Genomic DNA, 14,343 nt, shown 5'->3' on the forward strand with positions numbered 1-14,343 from the left:
ACAACGAAAACAAATATGGATTAGTACCGGCTAGATATTCTAAGCACTCGAAAGAGACATGAAACAGTGGTGTTACTTCCTTAAAAAGTGCGTTATTATAAGCGTAAATGGTGTATCTTTGGTGATTTAAAAATTATCACCATTTCCTTGGGAATACAGGCAGGGTGCACCAAGTACAGTAGTTTTATCTGCAACAGTACCTAGGGAAAAATTGATCAATCACGATGCAGCCATGAGATAAAAAAGTCCTTCGTGCACCGTTAATGGACAATGGCAAATTTATCATGCCATCGTTTCCTATCTGCCTGGGACTCACGAAAATTGTCGTGAAGGCGCTAGAGAACGACTCAAAGCCTTTTCGGTATGTGTGCAAAAAGTATCCCGAGTTGAGTTACTCGAAAGTGGAAGAAGGTGTGATAAAAAGTAAAAAAGAAGAAAGATAATTGCTGTCACTGACTTCCAGGACTTTCTGGAAGATATTTAAAGAAATGCGTGGGTGGCATACAAATCATTTGTAGCCGGTATCCTCGGGAATTATAAATCTTCTATGTAAATGTTTCGACTCCATACCCGAGCTCTAGGTTCAGTCAGTGATGAGTATGGTGGACATTTTCACCAGGACATCTCGGTTATGGACTCACGGTATCGGGTCCATGAAATGAAATGCAGCTATATTGGCGACTGCTGCTGGACATTTCAGTGTGACATGCTTTATGCTCAGCTCAACTGCAAATCTGTAGCCAAGAAATTCAAAACAAACACTCCTTATACTACGGAAATATTTTCTTTGTGTATCGATTTCCAGAGTGTATTTTATCTTAAACTATACATTACCGCGTAGTGTATGTGTTATGTGACTCAATCTCACTATTTTACTAAATGGTTCAAATGGCTCTGAGCACTATGGGACTTATCATCAGTCATCAGTCTCCTAGAACTTCGAACTACTTAAACCTAACTAACCTAAGGACATCACACACATCCATGCCCGAGGCAGGATTCGAAACTACGACCGTAGCGGTCGCGCGGTTCCAGGCTGTAGCACCTAGAACCGCTCGTCCACTGCGGCTGGCTCACTATTTTACTAGCTCATGCCATGCTCATTAGACCTCTATGAAGCAATAATTGTTTTAGGGAAATATAAGTAGTTGTATATCTAAAAGTAGTTGTGTGTCTAAAATCTGCGGCTGATAGAGACAAATATTTAGAATCAGAATATTTCACTTCTCATAGAACAGGTGTAGGATACCGACATATTCGCCACTTTTTAAAATTTGTTTTTCAGTGTATTTCATATCTGAATTGATCATAGTTCTCGTAAACGTTCTCTGATATACAGGTCACGGAATAGAAAGACCACACACGGCGAACCTTCAAAGTAAAGTCAGAACAAGTGAGTACTTCATTCTCCATGTCTACATGTCAACTCTGCATTTAGTAACTAAAGAGGAAGGGGATGAGATTTCTTAATACGGCCGTCTGAAACACGATGGCGAAGAGACTTAACATTCGTCTGCAGATGAACACAACTAGGCTCGCCAGACATAATACTAATCACTCCCTTAAAAGGAACACACTGGCCTCTTTCAAGCTCTGTAGATGTTGAAGAACTGGAGACAGTTGATTGATGTGATATCATCTGACTTAAGTAGAGTACATATGTCAATCGGTTGTATGGAATAACTGAAGTAAGCCATATCGACGTGGAGACGTTACAGAATACGGAATGGTTGTTGTAGCTAGACGCACGGGCATTAGATTTCGGAAATCTTTAGTTAATTCAGTATTCCGAAAGCCACAGTGTCAACAGTGTGCGGTGATACCGAATTTCTGGCATTACCTCTCACCATGGTCAATGCAGTGGTCGACGGCCTTGACTTAACGATTGTAGAATGAAGGCTTTCACGACCGGGTGACATGGCTGTTGATATACTTTCCGGGATGTGAGGTCGTGGTCCAAGAACTTTTCTGCTCCTTACGTTTGTCCAGGACTGCGCTGACCTTCCTCAGAGGCGCTGCTCCGCTGAGTCTTGCCGACTGACTGGTCGGGTGTCTGAGAGCGACTTATATATTGTGAGAAAGGGGGGCGTGGTTCAGGTGACACGTGATGAGCAGTGATAATCCATAGCAAAGATAAGGTTGACTATTGATTACCACCTTGTCAAAGATAAAAATTGTTAGCAATTTTGTAGACATGACAAAACATGACAAAACCTGTCTTTAAACCAACAAGTACTACGATCTGTGAAGGATAAACGCCCTCCCCTGTCGACATGTGGTGTGTATAAAATTCCATGTACCTGTGGTAAAGTTTATATTGGTACTACCAAAAGAAGCGTAAACACGCGACTGAAAGAGCATAAAAGTCTTTGTCGACTTGGAAAAATAGAAAAATCAGCTGTTGCCTAACATACTCTTCAACCAGGCAACCACCAAGTGAAGTTTTCGGATACCGAAGTTTTATCTACAACGTTAAACTACTATCGACGGCTATATAGAGAAGCTATTGAAATTTATAAACATCACGATAATTTTAATAGGAAAGAGGAGGCTATGAAACTTAGCGATATATGGACAGTGGCTCTACAAAATTGCTAACAATTTTTATCTTTGACAAGGTGGTAATCGATAGTCAACCTTATCTTTGCTATGGATTATCACTGCTCATTACGTGTCACCTGAACCACGCCCCCCTTTCACACAATATATAAGTCGCTCTCAGACACCCGACCAGTCAGTCGGCAAGACTCAGCGGAGCAGCGCCTCTGAGGAAGTCCAGCGCAGTCCTGGACGAAACGTAAGGAGCAGTAAAGTTCTTGGACCACGACCTCACATCCCGGAAAGTATATCAACAGCCACTTCACTTAACGATCGAGAGCAGCGGCATTTACGTTGAGTTGCAGTGCTATCAGACAAGAAACTCAGCGCGAAATAACGGCAGGAATGAATGTGGGCGTACGACGAACGTATCCGTTAGGACAATGTGGTGAAATCAGGCGTTCATGGGCTATGGTAGCAGACGACTGATGCACGTGCCGTTGCTTAGAGCACGACATCGCCTGCAGCGTTTCTCCCGGGTTCGTGACCATATTGCTTGGAACCTAGAGAACTGGTAAACCGTGGCCTGGCAGATGAGTACCGATTTCCATTAGTAATAGGTGATGGCTGGGCTCGAGTGTGGCGCAGATTCCAAGAAGCCATGGACCCAAATTGTCAAAGAAGGCACTGTGCAAGCTGGTGGTGGTTCCGCAATTATGTGGCCTGCGTTTATAAGGAGTGGACTGGGTCCCGTAGTCCAACTGAACAGATCACTTCTGGAAATGTTTATGTTCCGCTACTTCGAGACCGTTTGCAGCCACCCATGACGTTCCCAAACAAAAATGGAAGTCTGACTGGGCCCCAACTGGTTTTAAGAAAGCACCAATACCTAGGGAAAAATTGATCAATAACGATTCGGCCAGGAGATCAAAACGGCAGTGTGTTCCGTTAATTGACAATGAACAACGTCATCATACCATCGCATATCGAGCAAATGATTTCGTCATCTATATCGCCCGACACGGACCCCATCGAACATTTGTGGGACGAAACCGATAGGTCAGTTCGTATGTAAAGTCCTGCACTGGCAACACTTTCGCAATTATGAACGGTTGTAGAGATCGCATGTCACAATATTTTTAAAGGGGACATCCAACGACTTGTTTATACCGCAACGGGTGGAAGTGACATTTTCTGTCAGAGAAGTCACAGTTCGTAGTAAATGACGGAATTGGTTAAAAACAGTATTGGTGGCAATGATACGAAAAATCTGTTTATGTACAGCATCTGTGTGTTGTATTATACACCTTGTTTTCTCAGTTTAAATTTACCGCCTTCATTTATATTTTACTTCGTCAAAATTTTAGTATAAGTTATGCACAGGTGTTGCCCCTAGTAATTCCATCTTATCGATGTTTTATGTGCATTACATTTATAAAGTTTTTGTGGGTATGTATATCCAGTTTACGATCTCTCATTTTTATCACTGCTGCGTAGCAGCGCCACCCCTTGAGGTGATTCTGTATTAGGCTTCAGTACTGGCATACGACGCTGAGGCGCATTATGCTTACTACCTGAGCCCCCATCTTACTCTGTTACTCGCTCCTGTGAACGGGAACGCGTTATGCAGATCTAGGTGCCTTTCGCGTCCATCTAGAAAAGGTAATGATTTTACTATTTTACATTTCTAGTTTTTCCTGAGTTTAACGAAGGCGATGTTGGCCTGATACATTTGACGATGCCCTTTGGCTACGCTGACTAAAGGATTCTTCTAAGAAATACCAAATTAAGGTATTTGCTCTTTCAGTAGGTGATTTGTTTACACATGCTTATAGGTTATCCAAGACTGCACAACGCGATCGCGATTCTTAAATAGAAGTATTTGTTCTCTGTTTTCTATGTAGATAACCTGAAGATGCCTAAATAAGGCGAAACGCATCGTTGAAAAATAAAAAAAAAACTAAAATTGCAACCAAGACTGTTTTTAACCAATACTGTTAAGCACTGGTTTGCTGTATGCCACATATGGATTGGAAGAATTTCTAACTGACGGAAAATTTTGAGTGAAACAGATGTGATTTCTGGCGTTCCTCAAGAGAGTGTAATAGGCCCTTTGCTGTTGCTTATCTATATATACGATTTACGAGACAATCTGAGCAGCCGTCTTAGGTTGTTTTTGCAGATGATGCTGTCGTTTGACGACTAGTAAAGTCATCATAAGATCAAAACAAATTGCAAAACGACTTAAAAAAATATCTGTATGGTGCGAATATTGGCAATTACCCTAAATAATAGAAAGTGTGACGTCAGCAACATGAGTGGAATACCGCGCGGAAAAAGCGAACACACATATCTTTCTTTGTGAGCTCTAATGTTATTTATATTATTAAGAAGATCGATTTTCCCTATGTAGGTCAGCATCAACAAAATATTTTTACATTCGGAGAAGAAAGTTGGAGTTTGAAATTTCGTTGGAAGATCCTGCCGCAACGAGAAACGCCACCTTTGTGTTAACAATGTCCATCCCAAATCCTGTCTCCTGTCCGTGACTCTCTCTCCCCTATTTGTCGACAACATAAAACTTGCGATCCTTCTTTGAACTTGAAATTAGACGATATTCCGTAAGCACGCAATTTGATTACAAGCCGCCTGTGAGGTACGTTATGAAAGCCTTCTAGAAATCTACAAATACCGAATCAATTTGAAATCACTTGTCGATAACATTCAGCACTTCGTGTGAGTAAAAAGCTATTTGTGTTTCTCAAGGATGATGTTTTTAAATCCGTATGACTGTGTGCCAGTCACTGTTCCCTGCGATATAATTCATAATCATCGAACACTTATTTGTTCCGAAATCCTGCAGCATATTGTCGTTGACACTATTGGCCTGTAACGAAGTGGATTATTTCTATTGCCTTCCTTGAACAATTATGTTACCTGGGCAACTTTACAGTCTTTGGGTACGTATCTTTCGTCGAGTGAGTGGTTGTAATGATTGTTAAGTATGGAGCTGTTCTATCAGAATACTCTGAGAGTAATTTAACTGGTACAGAGTCTGGACCAGAAGACTTGCTCTTATTAAGTGATTTAAGTTGTTTCGCGACTCCGGGGATATCTGTTTCTAAGTTACTCGTATTGGCAGCAGTTCTTAGATTGTTCGCAGATAATACAGTCATTTAAAGTCTTGTGAAGTCATCAGATGATAAAAACTAATTGCAAAATGATTTAGACAAATTAGCTGTATTGTGCAAAAAGCGACAATTGGCTCTAAATAATGAAAAGTGTGAAGTCATCCATATCAGTACTAAAAGAAATCCGCTAAATGCTGTAAATTCAACTAAATTCTTAGGGATTACAGCTGCAAATAATTTAAGCTGGAATGGTCACATAGACAACGTTGTGGGTAAATCAAACCAAATGCTGCGTTTTATTGGCAGGTCACTTACGAAGTGCCACGGGTCTACTAAAGAGACTGCTTATACCATGCTTGTCGCCATATTTTGGAGTATTGTGATAGAATCCGCAGCAGATTGGACTGACGGAGGAGACAGAAAAACTTCAAACAACGGTAGCTCATTTTGTACTATCACGAAATAGGAGAGAGAATCGCATCGACATAATAGGTGAATTGGAGTGGCGTTTTTCGTTGTGGCAGGATCTTCTTCTGAAATTTCGATCATCAACTTTCTTCTCCGATTGCGAAAATATTCAGTTGGCACCCACCTACATAGGGAAAAATCTTCATGATAAAAAAAGAGAAATCAGAGCTCTCACAGAATGTTTTAATTGTTCGTTTTCCCCGCGCGCCCTTCGAGTATGGAGTGGTAAAAGAACAGCTTGAAGGTGGTTCGATGAGCACCCTGCCTGGTATTTAGTTGTGAATTGCAGAGTAATCGTGTAGGAGTAGATGTAAATGCAGATGTAGATTTCTTTTGCAGCAGCGTACATATGTGAAAGTGGTTTTTCAGCCTCCGCAGCTATCAAGTCTAACTACCGTTCAAAGCTAAAAGTCGGAAAAGAACGTCAAGAGGCTATTTCTACTATTACAACACTCCTTGAGAAACTTTCATCTCAAAAGCAAGCTCATCCATCACACCTGACTCCATAATTTAAATTTTTAATGCCCTTGTAACCCTTCTCCGCTGAACTGTAAATATTGTTCATTTCATATTTTTTTAATAAATGAGAATGTGATATAGATAAAAAGATTTGTTCCGTATTTTCGCTTAACAATTCAGTAACTTTGGTCTCAGTTGTGTAAAATCGTTCTAAATTACATTAGATAAAACACAGAAAAATCAAACAAAATATAAAAAACTGACTGCTTTTATTAATAAAACTGACTAAGTGGGGGGTGGGGGGTGGGGAGGGGTAAGGCTGATAATACTCCTACTCCATCCAAACAGACCTCGGAACGCCCAACGGTACCGACCGTCCACCGTGTCATCCTCAGCTGATAGCTTAATTTGCCCTGCTTGCCAACAGCGCTCGACAGACCCAGACGGTCACCTATCCAAGTGCCAGCCACGCACGATAGCGTTTAACTTTGGTGATCAGATAGGAATCGGTGTTACCACTGCAGCAAGAACGTTCGCACTGATTGTATACTCTAAGACGAAAAAAGGAAAAAAAGCACCGCACGACGAAGGAAGTATCCAAAAGGGCCGGAAATCGAGAGATGTAATGTACATGTACAGAGAAATGATTACGATTCCAGAATTTCTGTATGGTTTATTAAAGCAAAATTGCGTCAGAAACTGAGCACGTCAATAAGGCGTTGATCCACAACTTTCTTTATGTGACAATTATTCGACTTGGCATTGACTGATAGCGCTGCTGGAGGTTCTCCGGAGAGATATCGTATCAAATTCTGTTCAGTGGTGCGCTACATCGTCAAAATCCCGAGCAGGTTGAAGGGCCCTGCCCAAAGTGCTCCAGACTATCTCAGTTGGGAAGAGTTATGGCTACCTTTCCGGCCACGGTATGGTTTAGAATCACAAAGACAAGCAACACTAATTCTCATTCTGTTCGTAAGGGTATTATCTTGCAGGAATGTAAGCGCAGGACGGATTGCCATGAAATGCAACGAAACGCGGCCTAGAATATCGTCGTATACCGCTATAATGCAAGGTTGCGGGGGATGACACCCAAGGAAGTCCAGCTGCGAAAAGACATGGCACCCCAAAACATCACTTCTGATACTTGGTCCACATGAGGCGGGACATTGACGTTGGTAACAATCGCTGTCCATGTGTTTGCTGGTCATCGGGGCTCATTTCGAAGTGGGTCTTGTAAGCAAAAACAATTCAACAGTAGACAGTGAGTGCCCAGAGTCTCACCGAAGACATGCCTGGAATGGTTCCGGAGAGCTGATTGTCACTGGCCATATATCCCGACTACTAGGAGTGATGGTCTGGGGTGTTATTTCTCTTCATAGCAGGCCGCTCTGTTGGTCATCTGCGGCTTCGTTGCAGCACAGTGGTACGTCGATGACATTCTACATCCCGTTTCCTTGCCCTACATGACAAACCAAGCTGGGCCTACATTTCAGACTGTAATGTCCGCCTACACAGGTTAAAGTTAGAACTGCTTGTCTTAGTATTTTCCATAACCGTGCTTTCACTAGCAAGGTCGCCAGATCTTACCACAATTGCGAACATTTGGAGCTTTTGACCATCTAACGGACCAATTAGTCACAATTTGGCAGGACATTCCTCTGGAGGACATCGAACGGGTCTATCAATCAATACCAGGCGGAATAACTGTTTGCGTAAGGTCCACAGGTGCACCATCACTTTAGTTACTTGCTACTATACATTTTTGCTGAAACTGTAAACATTTATTTGTCTCTACACGTACGTCGCATTTACTAATTTCCGTCCCAGTTTGCTAATCCCTACGTGGAGCCTCTTTTTTTTAGAGCGTATTTCTCTTTGTGAAGAGGGGGCCGGAGTGAAAAAAGTTTGAGAAATTTTATACTAATGGCTTCATGTGCTTACGGGACGACCGGAAAAACTGGTGGACCGTGTGGCTAGGAAAATTGTGACCGTTACCACGGCTCGAGACACTGTTGCACGGTATTAGCGCAATGTTTTCAGGGTCTGGCTGATTTTTAGTCCGACGTTCACGGCTCGATCTGGCGTCGTCCGTTCCATCGGGCGCAGGCAGCGAACACTTGGGACGCCTTGGATGGGCAACGCGCGGTGCTGTCGTAACGCGGCTAGGCCTCGCGTATTGATTGGTGCACGGACGCCGGCCGCCAGCATTCCTGCGCCGCCAGCATCCACGGCCAGCGTGAAAAACAGCCGTCGTAGGTGGCGAGAAACACCATGCGACGCCCGGCCCGCACTGTGAGCGGCAGAACGTAAACGGAAGAGGGATGATACGTGACGTAGCTGTGGCGAAGATTTCAAACGGATGCAATGACTGGAGGCTCTCGAACTAGTGAAACACTGGGAACATAGCTTTATGCTTCACTGAGTAAATGTCATTCATTTTTACAAAAACGTTACTTTAACTAGATCAGTGGTACCTAACTTGTTTGTATGTATCCCTTGACGAGGGGGCGGGGTGAGGTTTAAATTAAATTATCTGGTAGGTAAGTAAAAAATTGCTGGAAGAAAATTACACTGCAACAGAAGTAATGGATCACCTTTCCGAAATCCCCTAATTACCTCCCGTTACGGTACATGTCTGAAATTTGGCTCAGTAGATGTGTACTAGCTTCCTCTACAGCGGTGCAAAAGTGTGGGGCTCTGCGACGTCACGCTGGGGCTTCATGATGCTTGAAACAGCCAGGTGTCGAGACATGTGAAAAAAGGCCACGGCTCTGAAGTTCAAGTGACGTGTATGGCGGGTTCATGATGTCACATTTGCACCAAATTCCACTACCACTCTACCCAACGCAACCATGAACGTGTCACACGATGAGAAGGATGTCACTGCCTCTCTTACCCAAGTTTAAAAAATGGTTCAAATGGCTCTGAGCACTATGGGACTTAACTTCTGAGGTCATCAGTCCCCTAAAACTTAGAACTGCTTAAATCTAACTATCCTAAGGACATCACACACATCCACGCCTGAGGCAGGATTCGAACCTGCTACCGTAGCGGTCGCGTGGCTACAAACTGTAGCGCCTAGAACAGCTCGGTCACCCCGGCCGGCCTTACCCACGTTTCACCCCATATTTTGACACCTCCGCGTAGAGGTGAGAACCGCGACGCCCAGCTTTGATATCACGTGGTTTCTTTATGAGTATCGGAGGAAAACATTCCTGACACCGTAACTCTCAATATCGGCAGTTAAACCACCTTCTTCCCTGGGCGTATTTGTAGGGTTAGCCTTACACAATGACGACTAATACACTGTTTCAGTTTCTAGAGGTAGAAGGGATAAAACGCAAGTAATATAGGTAATTTGCAGTCTGTACGGATACCAACCGGCAGTTAAATTTGTAGGAGCAATGAAAGGGAAGCAGTAATTGAGAAGCGAGTGCGTCATGTGAGTAGCGTATCCACGACGTTATTCAGTAACTACATTGAACATTCAGTAGAAGACAAATGGTAGAAATATGGCAAAGGGAATGAAAGGGTGCCGATGAAATTTAATTCTGTCAGAGACGACAAAGGACATGTAAGATGAGTTGAAATGAATTAATAGTGCCATAAAAGGTATTACTATGTGACTAATCACAAGTTCAACAAATCAAATGAAGAACAGTAAAGGGAATTAGATTATAAAGAGACACACTGAAATTAAGAGAAGAATTCTGCTACTTCTTTGGTTAGATAAAACCGATTACTGAAGTAGAGCGTTTATAAAATGCAGACTGCTAACAGCTGGTTTGTCTGCTGTGACGTGCAAGGATGATCGCAAATAGGTGTTGGTGATGCGTCCCCACATTTCATCAAAAAATCAAATACGAGTGTCACACCATGCAACTGGTTGCAAAAGTTTTTGCCCTTGTCTCGAATGTGCTACGTACATTGTTTGTGTTCGGCTCGACATCCTTGGGTAAATATCTGTGGCTTTGCCCTCAGTATTTCGGTCGCAGTTTGGGCACTTTGACAATATTCTCAGATGTTACAGAAGTAGCATATGCGGTAATCTTCCTATCATACAATATCTACTGACCGCGGTGGCCATAGAAAGCTCCCCATTACAATGCTCTCATTTGGAAAAAACGAAGAAAGCTTCGAGTGTAACGTCCCGCCGACAGCACCGTCATTATAGACGATCCGTTGTAGTTCTGTGATGTCTTCGGTATCACACTCGAAAATGAGTTGTAGCTCCGTCGTTTTATAGCCACATGATGAATGACCTGTGATATTTCTTTCAGTAGGGTAGGCTGGTATCAGATACAACCTAATACACTGTTCGGTGTTTATCCCAGTTCATAATTTGCTGCTTTCCTCCAAGCACTACTGTATATTAACTTTCGTCTTGCCAAATATGCGTTGTCTGACTTCAAAACCGTCTCTCAAGTAAACAGGCATTGGTCGGTGGAATGCAGCGAACTTAAGTGTCATGGGTGACACATTAAGCACTATCCATGCCATTGAGCAAACTGTTCTCCTCACACGCACAACTCCACCACTGCTATCTGTACTTTCTGCTGTTGGAGTTACGGCGAAATGTGCCAAATGCTTGTACAACTGAGTAAATAGTGCATGACTGTTCCCCTTCAAAGTGTCGTGAAGCATCCTTATCTAGTGGAACTGTACTGATGGTGGATGTACTCCAGTCTCCTTCTTCCTTTTCAGTTTTTGCCGTCTACAGCTCCCACTAGTACCATGGAAGATATTCCTACCATTCAGTCTCATTCTCTTCTCAGTGATTTCCATACATTCCTTTCCTCGCCGATTCTGTGGGAAACCTCCACGTTGCGTACCTCATCGGTGCACCTAGTTTTCATCATTCCTCTGTAGCACAGCACTCCAGATGCTTTAATTCATTTCGGTTCCAGTTTTCCCACAAACCATATTTCACTACCACACAATGCTGTGCTCCAAACGTACATACTCAAAAATTTCTTCCTCGAATTAAGGCGTATGTTTGATAGCAGTGGCCTTGTCTTGGTCAGGAATGTCGTTTTTCTCAAAGCTTGTCTAAGTTTTATGACCTCTTCCCTCGGTCCATTATGGGTTATGTAGCTGCCTGGGCAGCAGAATTTCTTAATTTTGTCTATTTCCTAATCTCCAGTTCCGTTCCCATGTCTGTAACTTCTCATTATTTTCGTCTTTCTTAGATTTATACATTAACTTCTATCAAATACAAAAATCAAAAATATTCTGTAGAATGACATTGGTGCATCTTCAATCTTCGTATCACCACATTTTGCATCAGAGGGAGCAGAATTCCTCTTGGGTGCTATGGATGGTTGACTTGACACGTGTACTGCTGTCATGTTTAAGTGATTTAAATTAGTAAAAGAATCCGTGTGCCAGACTGGTGGACTGACTCCTTCTTGCAGCTCCATATAGGGCTGAAGATGGCCGCACTGTTTGAGGCGCCATGTTTCTGATCGCGCCGCCTCTCCCGCCGGAGGTTCAAGTCCTCCCTCGTGTATGGGTGTGTGTGTTGTTCTTAGCATAAGTTAGTTTAAGTAGTGTTAAGTCTAGGGACTTATGAATGCAGGAGTTTGGTTCCTTAGGAATTAACACATATTTGTTCAAAAAATGGCTCTGAGCACTATGGGACTTAACTGCTGTGGTCATCAGTCCCCTAGAACTTAGAACTACTTAAACCTAACTAACCTAAGGACATTACACACATCCATGCCCGAGGCAGGATTCGAACCTGCGACTGTAGCGGTCGCGCGGTTCCAGACTGTAGCGCCTAGAACCGCTCGGCCACTCCAGCCGGCACATATTTGTTCATTTGGAAATATTATATATAACATTTTCGAAGTGTACTGTAAAGATTCCGATCCCTTTTGGCTGCGTACCATGACCGAAAGTGCTTTCGCAACAACAAATCAGAATAATTTCATAAGCAAAGAGTGACAGCTAAGTAAACGTGAAGTGTGTAGACAATGCCGAAACTGCAGTTTACCAGGCCACGGTGGCCAATTTTAAATCTGCGGGTAGTGGCGTCACAGACAATGACTACTAGAAATTCGAGAGAGTTCTGTTATCAACAAAACGGCTGTACACAGATTCCAGGAGGGGGAAAGTGCCCCATCTTGCACCACGTGACCTCACACCTCTGACCCAACGAAGGTACCCGATATCAATTTAAAAAAAAAAAAAAATCAACCCCCCCCCCACAGGATGAAACTACACATTTCTGCAAAGGGGTTCGCGCTTGAAATATGTCCAGTTACCCATCCCACACAACATACGAGAGCTGTTCGGAAATTAAGGTCCGATCGGTTGCAAAATGAAAACCACAGTGAAAATAGAAAATTGGCTATTCGCAACAGTTAGCCTACCCTTTTTAAATAGTCGCCACTCCGACTTAGACATTTGTCTTGGTGTTGTACAGACATTTCAAGACTCTCGTCAAAGAAAGCAGCCACCTGTGCTTTCCGCCAGTTCTCCACGCTGGTCTTCCTTCCGTTCTTTGTGGCAAAACGTTGTCCTTGTAGCCAGCAGTTCGTGTGAGCAAGGACGAACAACGGAGGGAGCCAATTACGGGCTGTATTGTGGGTGATCAAACACTTCACATCGAAAACGCTGCAGGAGCGTCTTCACTGCCCCTGCAGAATACCGCTGAAAACTGTCTTGAAGAAAGAAACCCATGACATTTGTGTTACGTGAGCTGCATAGCTTTAGGATTTTATTGCATGTGTAAACCGACAACGATAGCGCTGCCTGTCAATCGACGAACGGCAGCAGGGCAATCCCACGGCCATTCGTAGCGCTTGGCGCCAAGTATCCGTAGTTTAACCCTTTGTTTCCTGACATAAGAAAAAAATCGATTCTTAACATTTTCTTTGCAGAATTTATGCTATTGTAGCCTCAAATGACGGTAGGATTTTTTGTAAAATTTTATTTTATTTTTCACAACTTTTTTCTCTCCTGGTACTCAGGAGTACCGTCAGACTCCGTGGACAGAATCACAACATGCGCAGAAAAATGCTCCAATTTTTATAACTTGTACTTTATTCCACATAAATATTAAATATTTTTACATTAGAAAATCAATTAACAGAAATATATTTCAGATTTTTTTTTAAATTTCGCATGAATTTATTCTAGAGCAACTTTAAAATACATAGTAACTTAGCTATACATTTTTGACAGTATATACATATCACATATTTAGTGATACCTCATGAAATTCTAGGAAACAGTTCTTTTTCTCATTGCAGCACAAATACACTTTACATGTACCACATTGTGAATGTGGTCTCGACTGAATTTTATTTTTCGCACACATTTCGCGTCGTCCTCTTTTACAACTGAACACTACAAAATGATTTCCTCGGTTGCCAAGACGTACATGCTCCGGAACAGAAAAGTTATCCTTCCTTCTCTTTGAGGGAGTTATTTCATCTTTACCAGAGTTTCTCTTTTTGAGATTTGGCACTTGCTGTTTATTCATTAGCCCTACTGCCACAGCATGTCTGAATTCCAGTAGTGGCAGTGCCCCATATAGATAACTGAAAATGACGTAGGCACTGACAAAAGCAATTTCTATTGTTCCCCAGAAGAGACGGTGCCACCATTTCTTTGATCGCTTGTCAAGACCATAAGTTGAACGCAATGTGTCTGCATGATCCACACCACCCACGTTTTTATTGTAACCACATACAATAACTGGACATGGTATAGTCATAATAGTTCCATCTTTCTGTTTTCT

This window comes from Schistocerca americana, chromosome 4 (genome assembly GCF_021461395.2).
Source record: "Schistocerca americana isolate TAMUIC-IGC-003095 chromosome 4, iqSchAmer2.1, whole genome shotgun sequence".
Classification (NCBI taxonomy): Eukaryota; Metazoa; Arthropoda; class Insecta; order Orthoptera; family Acrididae; genus Schistocerca; species Schistocerca americana.